Source organism: Monodelphis domestica, chromosome 2, assembly GCF_027887165.1.
Source record: "Monodelphis domestica isolate mMonDom1 chromosome 2, mMonDom1.pri, whole genome shotgun sequence".
Taxonomy (NCBI): domain Eukaryota; kingdom Metazoa; phylum Chordata; class Mammalia; order Didelphimorphia; family Didelphidae; genus Monodelphis; species Monodelphis domestica.
The window spans coordinates 404960144-404974378 of NC_077228.1; the positions used below are offsets into that span (position 1 = coordinate 404960144).

Here is a 14235-nt window from a genome sequence, read left to right on the forward strand (position 1 = left end):
ACCAAAACCATAGGAGCATCATGAGTGAGTAGAGATACAATAATCCCAACAGTGGGGAAAAATTAGATGTTAGACTTTTTTAAAAAAGCCTTTACCTTCTGTCTTAGAATGGATACCAACTATTGGTTCTAAGGCAGAAGAATGGTAAAGGCTAGCCAATTCGGGAGGGGAGGGGGGTGATTTGCCCAGGGGCACACAGCTAAGAAGTATCTGAGGCCAAATTTGAATCCAGGACCTCCCCCTTCCCCCAATCTCTAGGCCAGGCTCTCTATCCACTAAGCCACCTAGCTGCCCCTAGGCTTCTTTTTGATGAAAAAAAAAAAGTGGAGGACTATGAGTGTGGAATGTTGCCCAGATGAAATCATTCTATAGCTTAGTCTTACTTATCTGTGCATATGTTGTTTTTTTGCTTGCTTTCTGTTTGTTTTCACTTTTGGATGCAAGGCAGAGCTCATTTCATGCTTGGGATGAAGTGGGAAACTGAATTTGTAGATGGCTGTGATAGAAAAACAAAAGACTCAATGAAGCTTATTTTATTAATAAAAGCAACATTCTATCACTTTTGCTCGATTGCACAAAAGGTATTTTATCCACCTAAGCAATTATCTGCAGAACATTAAACATAAAAGAATAATAGAATAGCTATTTGTCCCTAGACCCTTGTTATTTGAACTCCATTGACCAACATAAGAATGGATTTCCTGTAGTAATGTTCATAGGAATAATAAATCACTTAAAGTCCACCATATTGTCCATGTTAGGCAGAAGCCTGAAAACAGTCAAATAAAGAAATTCCAGTCAGAGAGAGCAGAACTTTTATTTGTCTTAAGAGTATTAGTCACTATGAAGGGCTGGCAGAACCCTGAAGTCTTCCAATTGGGCTCTGCTGATTCTAGTAATTGTTTTAGAACCATTGTTGATGGGATGAAATCACTTCTTTTTTTTTAACTCATCTTTCTATCTTAGAATAAATACTAAATTGTATCAGTTCCAAAGCAGAAGAGCAGTAAGGGCTAGGCAGTTAGAGTTAAATGACTTGTCCAGGGTCACATAGCTAGGAAGTGTTTGAAACCAGATTTGAACCTAGGACCTCCTGACTCCAGGACTGGCTCTCTCTCTCTCCCTCTCTCTCTCTCTCTCTCTCTCTCTCTCTCTCTCTCTCTCTCTCTCTCTCTCTCTCTCTCTCTCTCTCTCTCTCTCTCTCTCTCTCTCTCTCCCTACTGAGCCACCCAGCTGCCACAATTACTTCTAGCAATATAAGAAACAGATGGGTCAACATGGGGTTGCAGATTGATCTTGCTTGGTAATATAGTGCTGATAATCAACTTGAAACAGAGAGTGGCAGAACAAGTGGTCTTCCTTTGTGCTCCAGCATAAAATGTCCAGATTCACTGGGATAAATGAGAAATATCACATGTTGGGCAGAACTTATGCAGATGGCATGAGTCAGTAGAGTGAACAGACCATGAGTGTGCAATAAAAGGGCTGATGATATTAATATTTTTATCAGATGATCATATAATCACAAAATTGGAAATAGATCTTACCACTTTTAGGCAGGAACTCCAGGCCACACAATACAATGGCTAGCACATAGTAGGAATTTAATAAATGCGAGTCAGGGACAGCTAGATTGAAAACCAGGACTAGAGAGAGGAGGTCCTGGGTTGAAATCTAGCATTAGACACTTCCTAGCTGTGTGATCCTGAGTAAGTCTCTTAGCCCCCATTGCCTTACCCTTATTGCTCTTCTGCTTTGGAACCAATACACACAGAAATAGATGCTAAGACAGAAGGTAAGTTTTTAAAAAATAAAATAAATACTTGTAGTTTGATTCCTTTTTGCCAATAATTACCTCAGCTCCAACCTATACAACAACTATCAAAGAGAGCAGTGCAGAATAATCAAAGATGTAATTTCACTCCTAAACCCAGATTAGATGAACTGAGTAAAAATTGAGAAATTAATTAAAAATTTGAAAAGGGAAATGCTGAAGAACCTGAATGCCTTAAAAAAAATACATTTACTAAGCACTCCACAAGTGTACCCTAACAACAAAACAGATGGCAAAAATCATGTTGATAACTCAAATGACTTTGAAAAATATATGGCTAGTTCCCAGAAACATGTCTGCAAGTCAATATTCCTGATCCAGAGACAATGGCCCTGATGGAATGGACCTTGATGGTGTCATTAAGGATAATTGGAATGAGATTGTGGACATAGCTTTAATGATATGAACCTCTTAGAATCTCTTCTTCATGGTATGTATGCCTTCAGTACCATTGAGAAACCATCTGCCATTCAGCAACATGTGATTCTTCCTTGTATCAAGGATTATGATGTGATTGTTCAAGCCCAGTCTGGGACCAGGAAGACTGCCAACTTTGCCATTTCCATTTGGCAAAAGATTGAACTGGACTTAAAGGCCACACAAGCCTTGGTTTGATACCCACTAGAGAGTTAACTCAACATCCAAAAAGTAGTGATGACATGGGGAGACTACATAGGTGCCTCATGTCATGCCTGCATTGGAGGAGCTAATGTTTGGGCTGAGATTCAGAAGTTGCAGATGGAAGCTTCCCATACCATTGTGGGCACCCTGGGCCAAGTTTTGACATGGTTCACCAGATAAATCTATCTCCTAAATACATCAATGGTTGTTCTGGATGAAGCAGATGAAATGCTGAGTTGGGTTTTTAAGGACTATGACATATCTATGACATATTCCAGAAACTCAGTGGCAATACACAGATGGTACTCCTGCCAGCCACCAAGCCCTCAGATGTGCTGGAAGTAATGAAGAAGTTTGTGAGGATCCTACCAGGATTCTAATCAAGAAGGAGAAGTTGATAAGTGGAAGGCATCTGTCAGTTTTATATAAATGTGGAATGAGAGGAGTGGAAGCTAGATAACTTGTGTGATCTAGATGAAACATGATTAGCCAAACCATTATCTTCATCAATCGCCACTGAAAGGTGAATTCACTCACTAAGAAAATGTATGCCCATGATTTTACTCTCTGCAATACACAGAGACATGGACCAACAAGAATATGATGTAATCATGATAGAGTTGGGTTTAAGCTCCAAATGGAGCAAGTATCTTTGGTTATTAATTATGATCTTCCCAATAACCTGGTAAGTTATATTTATAGAATTGGCTATGGATGATATTTTGATCATAAGGCCGTGGCCATCAATTTGGTGACAGAGGAAGACAAGAGGATTCTTCAAGACACTGAGACCTTCTGTAACACCTCCATTCAGGAGATGCCTCTCAATGTGTCTGACCTCATCTGAGGAGCTTCCCCACCTGATTTCACCTAGAGCCCTGCTCTCTGGAAAGTGAGGAGGGGAAGCTAGAAAGGAGGGAGGTTTACAAGGAATGGACACTTTTGTCATTATTTTCTCTTTTTTGTGACTTTGAATAAATGTCAATTTTTGAGGCAATAACAAAAAAGAATAAGATATGGTCATACTTAGATATTTTTCCATGTTTCCATGATTCATTTTCTTTCCCTCCTCTCTTACCTCCCCCTCCGAGAGTCAATATGCAATTATTCATTTTTGCAATAGAGCAATCTTTTAAAACCCAAACCCAAATTTTATACCCATAATAAACAAGTGATGTCATATTTTTTCTTCTGTGTTTCTACTCCTACAGTTCTTTCTCTTGATGTGGATAGCATTCTTTCTCATAAGTCCCTAAGGACTGTCCTGGATCATTGAATTGCTACTAGTAGTAAAGAAGATATGAACATAGAACAGAACTTTGAAAAGTCCTCCTTAGGGGCAGCTAGGTGGCTCATGGGATAGAGAGCAAGGCCTAGAGGCAAGAGGTCCTGGGTTCAAATCTAAATCCAGACATTTCCTCACTGTGTGACCCTGGATAAATCACTTAACTCCAGTTGCCTAGCCTTTATTGTTCTTCTGCCTTGGAACCAATACTGAGTATTAATTCTAAGAGATAAGATAAATTTTTTTTTAAAGAAAGAAAAGTACTTTGAGTCTGACAGATAAAATCTAATAGACCAATGATATAAAAACAGAGTAACTAGAAAAAACTTTCATATATTCTTATAACCATCATGAATAAAAATAGTCTTCTACAATATTTGACAGTGCAAAAATGCTTCAGGACCTGCATATAACAGTAGATAGTGAAGTTGGTGCCTTGGTTAAGAGCTGTAGGAAGTTAGGTGGCATCATTTAAGAATACTCCTAAAGGACAGATGTAAAATATAATCATAACAGAAGAGCATTGGAAGTTTATATTACTATCTAGTTGTATATGTAGGAGATAACTTGTATATCCTATTGCCTGACAAAGGTAATAAAAAAAAAGAAATATGTGAAATGAAATTCAGAATTATAGATCAATTATAGATAAAAAGTTTTCAATACCTTTATGCAAAAATTGAAATCAAAAGGTAAAAGATCAAGGTGATACAGAGTCAAAGCAGCACAGAAACAAGATATACAATTCAATATCAATAGAAAATTATACAATAAAGACTTGAGGAACCAAGAAATTAGAATCATCAGTAAGGTCAAAAGAAGACAATAATAACTAGCAATTATATGGTACTTTAAAGTTTACAGAGTGCTTTTATCTTCACAATAATCCTAGAAAGGTAAGTGTTATTATTTTTGTTTTGTAGATGAAGGAACTGAAACTGAGGGCAGTTAACGAAACTTACTTACGCAGCTGGGTAAGTGTCTGATGATAGATTTGAATTCAAGCCTTCCTGACTCTGAATTCAGTGTTCTGTCTATTATACCCACTAACTTCCTCAATTAATGTTTACTTGTTTACTCATATTTCAAATAACAAAAGGGCAACTTGGATCAAACAAGAAATAGGAAGCTTGTCTATCATTAATATAATTAATGACAGGAGGTTATTTCAATGGAGGTGACTGAAATTCCAGTTTCTCTGCAAAACTAGAAAAGGGCAGCTCCAGATAACATCCATCATTTTTTGCTCAGATGCTTCACAGTATTGTAGTACATGAATTAGCAGCAAAACATTTTACTACCTTCCTGTTACCAACCTGATCCCATTCTATTTTTTTAAATACTTCTGTCTTAGAATTGATACTAAGTATCAGTTCCAGGGCAGAAGAGTGGTAAAGGTTAGGCAATGGGGGTTAAGTGATTTGCCCAGGATCACAAAGCTAGGAAGTTTCTAAGGTCAAATTTGAATCCACCACTTCCCGTCTCCAGGCCTGGCTCTCTATCCACTGAACCACCTAGTCTCCTCTCCCCTATTCTTCTTGTTTGCTTGTTATTCCTACCTAATTATAGGTAGGCTCTGTTTTCTTAAACTATAGTCCTTCCTTGTGGCTATTCTCTGCTTATTTTCTGGGTTTTTACCATTTTCATTTCTTGGAGGATGATGTGATGGCCTGAGGGCTGAGAGCTCTGAGAGCCCCCAATTCCTGCTGATTCAATTAACTCTTGAGATTCTGATAACTCAAAGACTTGCCTTAGGCTTGGTTGTAAGCTTTTGGTCTTACTTTGATCTTAATCAAGTCAGGAACTACTTAAATTGTAGCCTCAGGCTTAGATGCAAGTTTTTGGTCTTTATTGTATACTTGATTTAATCAAGCACACCCTTGATTACCCTGTCTTGGAGCTCTGCCCTGAGGTTTAGGCAAAAAGATAGGGAGAAGGGGACTTAGTACTATCAGCCACCCCAAATTGTGAACTATGTTCTCATCCCAAGCCCAGACTGGAACTCCTGACTTCTCTCTGAGCTTACATGGATCAGCCCACTTCAGCCCAGACTGCCGTGGGCTAGGACTCTGGACTTCAGGTTTGAAATTTCAAGGGGTATGGGTTGGCTTGGACCACTATTTGCCCAGACAGGATTTCAGGATCTGAATATTGTATTGGGATTAGTTTCTGAACCTGGGACAGCAGATGTGTGGTGATGTGTACCTTGCTTTTGGCTGACTCTTTACTCCTTTCTATAATCTTGCTGGCTGTGCTCTCCTCTCATCCCAGAGCCCCAGATTTCCTCTGCCTACTTTTTGGGTTGTTTCACTCTATCTTCTTGTTGATTCTGTTATTCCTGTATTCATTTTGTGGCTATATTTTAATATTGGTTGGACAGGATTCTCATGTTGAATTAGACCATCTCTGCTTTACTCCATCTTGGCTCTGCCCCCTAGAAATCCCCCATTCTTTTTAATAGAAAGCATCACATTTTTAAAAATAAAAAAATGAAAACATCAATGAACTCTCCAAATATAGGCCAATTATATGTTCATATACTTTATACAAAGCATTCATAGTTTGTATTGCTGGGGGGAGTATAAATTCTTGCTAAAACAACAATGTATTAACTGAGAAGCAAAAAGAATGTGCTTAAAAAAAAAAGACAACCACCAAACTGGGGTAAGGGAGGATTGAGAAATTCAAAGAATAAATCATTTTATAAAAATAAATTTAATTGCTATCTTTTTTTTAGCAGCAACATATCACCAGTATTCCTTTCCTTTCATCTCTCAGAAAGCTGGCAGAGTATTTTTATTCAAAGATATTTAATTTTTCCAATTCCACATAATAACAAATTTTAATATATGCTTTCTGACATTATAAGATGCAAATTGTCCCTCTTGCTCCCTTCCTTTTCCTCTCTCATAGATAGTAAGCAATTTGATCTGGGTTATACATGTATTATGCAAAACATACTTCCATATTGGTTATTAGTGTAAGAGAATACTCATACACAACTAAAACTCCAAAACAAAACTATAAATAAGTTAATGTAGAAGGTGGTATGCTTTGATCTTCATTTGACTCCAATGGTTCTTTGTCATAAGTCTTTCAGAATTGTCCTGGATCATTGTATCCTGAGAGTAGCTAAGTATTTCACAATTGATCATCCCACAATTCTGCTGTTACTGTGTACAATGATCTGGTTCTGCTTAACAAATAGTATTTTAAAGGAAAAAAAGAGAAGATTAAAACTTAGCAAAATTGATTAATGCTTCACAAAAGTCTGAAAATCACAATTTAATACAGTCATAGACTTCCTGCTTCTTGCAAATGGATAGGATGAATGTGTCTTCTCATCTCTCTCCTCTTCAGTGGTACTACACTCATAACTTTGGCAATGATATAAAAGATATCTGAGCAAAGTAAAAAACATCAGAATATTTGATACCCTGAAAATGTTTCCTATTTAAAACATGCCAGTATTTTCTTTATATAAGTTTTTCTTAATATTAATATTAATGTCAAGGAAAATTGATATAAAATATGGCATCTTCTAAGGAGACAGTTTGTCTGCCATGGTTCTCTCTAGAACTGACCATGGGTTCCTAGTCAAATGGATAGTCATGCCAAAAAATCATATTAGTTAATTGATTAATTCTGAAAAATCATATTAATCAAATAATGAACACTGAAAGGGCACATTAATTGCTTGATTAATCACTGTAATATTAGATATATCTGAATAACATCAAATTACATTATCAAAAAATACCTTAAATCATGACTTCATCTCATGAAAGCTTTCTGTAACAATGGCAAAATATCATTTGGTTAGTAAATGGAAAATATGCAATGTACACCAAAGAAGAATAAACACTGAAAGCTTTGATCTTGAATCTAGCTGAAGTTAAATGGAAAGAATAGATGAATGCAACACTTAACAAATGCCTTGATCTCCAGGCAAAATGCATCGGGCATGGAGCTATTAAGGAGAAATCTGAGGTTGTTTGTTAAGAGATTGATTAGCATCCTGAAGTCAAAGCATAACAGGAAGAATATTTTAAAAGCAATTGACAGCTATGCAGCAGCAGTCAACATACATTTTATTTTAGCTTGTTGAAAATAGATAACAATAGATTGAGAAATCTCCAATGGAAAATATTAACTATTAAGAAATTATTAAGAAAATATAAGATTCATTACTCCCTAGGCAGCTAGAGAAAGAATAACACTTCCTTTTCAAAAAGAATGGATAAAAGGATTGGTAGATGATCCAAGTAAAAATTACAGAATTGCCTTTAGAACAAACATGTCTCACTTTGAAAAGTAGAAACAGAGGCTTATAACAGACATTTGCCACCAGTGCCTTATCTTAAGATGAAACTTTTAAAACAGCTAAGATCCAAAAGTAATCACAAGGTACTTGATACCATCCAAATTAACTCAACCAACAATAGGTTGACAGAGGAGCATCCTATAGATGTCTCAGTCATGTAAATGTATTTATTGTAACAAACAGGGTTGTAATATTGATTTGGAGCCAAACCATTATCACTAGAAAATAAAGAAAAGTTATACTTAATGGAGCAGCTAGATGGTTCAGTGAATAGAGTTCTGGGTCTGGTCTCGGGAAGACTCGTTTTCCTGAGTTAAAATCAGATACTTACGAGTTTTAAGACCCTGGGCAAGTCACTTAACCCTTTTTGCCTCAGATTCATCATCTGTAAAATGAGCTGGAAGAGGGAACTAGGTGTCTCAGTGAATTGGCAACCAGTCCTAGAGATGGGAAGTCTATGGCATCAGACACTTCCTAGATGTGTAACCCTGGGGAATTCACTTAACCCCCATTTTTTAGCCCTTACTACTCTTCTGCAGAACCAATACACAGTAATGATTCTAAGGCAGAAGGTAAGAAAGAGGTTGTTTTCTTTTAAAAAAGAGCTAGAGATGGAAATGAGAAATCACTCTAGTATCTTTGCCAAGAAAACCCAAGAAGTGATCAGAAAGAGTCAGCCACAATTAAAATGACTGAATGGCAATATACTTAGGGAGTGCAGACTTTTTAACTGAAGATTGTTCATTGGAACTGGCAAATATATCAATGTAGGTTGCAAAAGTGTCTCATCTCTTAGATACCTGGAGAGGCGCTATCAGGTGGCTAGAAATTTATACACCAGAAACTCAGGGAGGACAAACAGAGCTGAAGAATGAAAGAAATGGGATCAACAGAAAACAAAGTAGAGAGAACATTAACTTTGGAAGAGGATCAAGAACAGGGAAAGTAGGATTTAGGGTAATGAAAAGCACTGGTGCAGTGAATGTTTGCCCAAAGCTGTGGGACATATCATGCCCTCTGGATACCTGAAATCATGTCACTCAATAACATAGAGGAGAGTGCTGAATGCAAAAGCAGCAACAACGGAGGTGGTGAGGGGCGATGAGGGGCGAGCCAGGACTGTGTGAATAGCTAGTGCTAGAGGAGGAGGTTTGATTTTAAATACCAGAGCTGTTACTAGAACTCTTGGGTTATATGCATCCTTATATACTGACCCTGAGCTGGACCCAAGCATCATGATTGTTTTATTATATTTGGCTTTAGTCCTATTGCTTCAAGGAATATGAGTGAAGAATTCATTAAGGTACTATTGTGTAACAGATAGAATGCCGAATTTGGAGTATGAAAGGAAAGTCTAGATTAAAATTCTACTTCTGGTACTTACTTTGTGACCATGGACAAGTCATTAAAAATAAGTCTAAGCTTTGGTATTACCATCTATAAAATGAAGATAATAGTTGTAGTACCAATGCGTAATGTGGTTGCCAAATTGAAGGAGAATTTATTGAATTCCTAAAGTGCTATTGTAAATTCTAGTAAATAATATAATTAGAGTATGAAATCTAGTATGGGGAAATGGGTGGACTAGATTCAGAATGAGAAGATTTGGGTGAAAATCTTAGTTCTGAAGTTTATTAGCTATAGACCTAGGGCCAGTCACTAAATATTTTAAAATTTCAGTTTCTTCACTGGTAAAATGAGCTCAGATCTGATGGCCTTCCAATCTTATGAATTCCAAACTAATAATTTCTATAAGGTAAGGGGAGATAAGACTTTATAAAAGAAGAATATGTATAACTGGGGTTATTTGTAATAAACGTATAGTCTTAGTTTATATATATATATATATATATATATATATATATATATTTGACCAGTTGATATCCCTTTCACTTGTATTTTGGTCACAAACACAGAGAAAAGTTCTATCAAGGATGTGATCTTCTGTCTTGAGAGGTAGCTTACCTTCCAACATCAGCATCTGGAAAACCTGGGATCGAGTCTTTCCACTGACATTAATCTCTTAGGGATGTAGGGAACTCTATAAGATTATAGATTGCTTACCTAAGAGCTCCCTACATTGAAATTATAGGGTTAATTCATATTGCTATTATGTCCACGTTATTAGGATCCATATCATAAACTGGGGATGAAGGGGGAGACATTTGTGGCAGGGAAATCAATCAGTATGCTTTTGCCATATTTCAAGTTTGAAGTAATAAGGGATTAAACTAAAGTGGTGGCAGAAAGTGGTCAGAAAAGGGGATGTGGAGCGATGTTATGTAGGTAAAATCAGTAAGATTTTATAGTACATTGGATATGAGGAGTGATAAACAGTGAGGATTTGAAGAAGACACTTGGGTGCAAGAACAGTGGTACCCTAAATGGGAACCCTAATAGGGAAATTTTAAAAAGAGGAGGGCTTGGGGGGAAAATAGTGAGTTCAGTTTTGGAAATTTTAGGTATGAGATGGTGAAAGAAAAGAGCCTGGGAAACTCTTCTAAGTAAAGATCTGACTTTATTGGGAAGGAGAGAATCACACAAACCAGAGGTCTGAGGGCAACAAGTATGGTCTTTTCTAATTTCATGTCTGTCCTGACAGTGAATCCTTAATCCCCATTTCTGGGAAATCTCCAACCGCTCCGGGGCAGTGGTCCACCATGGCTAGCCGCCCTCTAATATGAGTCAGTATAATGTGTAATCACACACTTATGATTAATGTAGTAACATACTTAAATCTTATAGTTACATTAACACACTTAAAGCTATTACTTAGGTACTGCCCTGGGATGACATTCTTAATTTGATTACATACACAGATCTCAGCATGAGACTATATTTTTACTGCAAATCACACAGCTATGTCTTAAAATTCTAATAAAGTAATCTAAATACAGTCAAAGAGCATTGATTATCAATATTTCCTGTTATAGTAACTATGGAGCAACCATGTCAATATGTATGATAGAAATATGAGATTTGGGGTCAGCAGAGAAGTGAGAACTATAAGTATTCTAAAGAGTCATCAATATAGGGGGCAGCTGTGCAGCTCAGTGAATTGAAAGCCAGGCCTACAGATAAGAGGTCCTGGGTTCAAATGTGACCTCAGACACTTCCTAACTGTGTGACCCTGGGCACGTTACTTAACCCCCATTACCTAGCCCTTACTGCTCTTCTAACTTAGAACCAATACACAGTATTGACTCCAAGACAGAAGGTAAAGGTTTTTTAAAGTATTTTTTTTTAAATCATCTGTATAGAATTCTAACTGTAGGCTGTCTCAATAACCATAAATCTTGTCACATCATTTATGAAGCAATAGCTGACAACTGAATAAATAATTTTAGCTGGCTTACAAATTAGCATCTGGCAGGGTGAGCTGTGAAGAGGAAAAGAGAGATGAATGTGGTTTTAAAAAAAATTAAAAAAAAAAGAAAACATGAATCATGGAACCATGGGAAAGTATTCTAAAAAATAAAATAATGTGAAAAAATACAAAAGTGCTCTCTTGAATATGTCCTCTTCTCTCCTCTAATACTGCCATCACCCTGGTCCAGGTCCTCATCTCCTCACACCCGGATTATTGCAATAGCCTCCTGGGAGGTTTACCTGACACAAATCTCTTCCCCACTATGGTCCATTCTCCAGTAAACAACCAAAGTAATTTCCCTCAATCACAGATCCAAATATTCTTGAGACCAATATTTGTTTCTGGGATTAGCTAGGTAGAAGACTGGACCAGGAATCATGAAGATTCATCTTCTTGAGTTCAAATCTAGCCTCAGATACTTACTAGCTATATGGCCCTGATCATGCCACTTAACCTTGTTTGCCTCAGTTTTTTTCATCTGTAAAAAGAGCTGGAGAATGAAATGGCAAAGAACCCCAGGATCATTGCAAAGAAAATCCCAAATGGGGTCCCAAAGTCACTGAAAATGACTAAACAATAACAGCACCTAGCTAGAAAGCCTGTGAGGCAAGATTGGAAACTCAGATCTTCCTGACTCCAGGTCCAGCACTCTTTGCACTCAACACCTAATTGCCTCACCACTCAACCAGACACCACAGTGCTTCCCTATAATACCTATCCATGGACCTAATGTTGTCAGCTCAAATGGAAGTCATAGGGATTTATGTGTTCATTTTTAACATGATTCTCCTTTAATATTCCCTCAGGGTAGAGGTAGGAGTCTTGAATTAGATTGTAACTCCCAAAATCTCAGTACATTAGACTTTAGGGATAGATGTAGGAAAGAAGTGAAATATTGATAAGAAACATGAAATAGATACGTGTTTGTGTATGTATGTGTGTGTGCATGTGTGTGTTTTTAGTCCCAGTGAAGAAATTCCTCTACTGTGGCAAATTGGCAATTATTCTGCCATATGCAATTTTAGCGTTATATAGGATACTGTCTAGTTATGTGTCATTTAGCTGATAGGTATGAAAGATGGGGCTTCAATTAGCTAGATTTCTTCCCAAAATGCCCTGCCTGGATTTTTAGAAATAAAGCATTTTTCAGGATGTTGGCCGATGCAATTAAAAAATAGCCCTCAGAGGAAAGCTCAGTTCATTTTTATTGTTGTTTAGCTGTTTCCCTAAAGAGGACATAACTTAATTAGAAGTAGCAGCATATATTAAGAAATTTGATTCTGGATCATTGAATATAATGGAATTTCATTTCAATATCTGAGTAAATTTTCTTAAGCAATTCATGTTAGATTATTAAAGAAATAGGTTAAATTTAAGTCCTTGCCACAGCTTCATTATATCCCTGGCAATACAGTGAGCAGAATCTTTCAATTTCATTCATATTATTCGGAGAATAGAGGTAGCAGATGTAGTGGATAGAACATTAGCCTTTAAGTCAGGAAGAACCAGGTTTCAAACCTACTTCTGATAATCTTCCTAGCTGGGTGACTCTAGGAAACTCATATAATCTCAGCGTCTCCAGGTATTTCCTAGTATTTCTCTAGATGCCAATAGATAGGTCCAACCTGCTTTGATGGAGGAAATTCCCTCATCAATAAAACCTCAAATATTTCAAATAATATTCCTAATAAAGTACCTTGTGAATTGTGATCATATAAGTGGCCCAGAGACTAAACTATAGCTCTGGCTACATACCAGATGAGAGAGATAAAAGGGAGGAGACCTTGCATATTAAGGATACACACACACACACACACAGTGGTATGCCTTGGAGATATTATGATTTCAGTTCCAGATCACTGCAATAAAGCAAATATCACCATAAAGCAAGTCATACAAATTTTTTGGTTACTCAGGGCATATAAAAGTTATGCTTATATTATACTATAGTCTATTAAGGTTATAATAGTATTAAGTTTAAAAAATGTACATACCTTAAATTTTAAAAATTATAACCATCATCTGGGCCAACAGCAAATTGTCATCTTTTGGTTGATGGAAGATCTTGCCTTAATGATGATGGGTGCTGAGTGATCAAGTTAGTGGTTTGCTGATAGTTGGGGAAGTTGTGGCAATTTCTCAAAATAAAACAACAATGGGGGCAGCTGGGTGGCTCAGTGGATTGGGAGCCAGGTCTAGAGATGGAAGGTCCTAGGTTCAAATCTGGCCTCAGACACTTCCCAGCTGTGTGACTCTGTGCAAGTCGTTTAACCCCTATTGCCTAGCTCTTACCACTCTTCTGCCTTGGAACCAATACACAGTATTAATTCTAAGATGGAAGTTAAGAGTTAAAAAAAAAACAACAAGATATCAATGAAATTTGCCATATCAAATGACCTTTTCATTCATAAAAAGATTTCTGTGTAGCATTTGATGCTATTTGATTGTATTTTACTCACAGTCTTAAAATTGTAGTTGATATTCTTAAATCCTATTGCCACTTTATCAACTAAGTTCATGTAACATTCTCCAATATACAGAATAGGGATATATGAGCTGAGGAAGAAAGGCAGGAAATTAATCAACAACTTTATTTCTATAAGATTATGTTAAGAACTATTTTGTTTTGTTAATTGAGTATTTAATATTTTATAGATATTCAATCATTTCCTTTAAGTTCTAATTTTTAACTGGCATATAATTTCATAGAGTAGTCTAATCATTTATGTTATTTCCTCCTTGTTGATTGTGAATTCACTTTGTTCATTTTTTATTTTGGCAATTAGGTAATTTTATTTTTT

At 36.6% G+C, this 14235-nt stretch overlaps 1 pseudogene; it reads left to right on the forward strand.

Moving 5' to 3' along the window:
* The first annotated feature begins 2126 nt into the window (after window positions 1-2126).
* LOC100031008 (eukaryotic initiation factor 4A-I-like) lies at window positions 2127-3302 on the forward strand (annotated as a pseudogene).
* Window positions 3303-14235: the final 10933 nt, after the last annotated feature.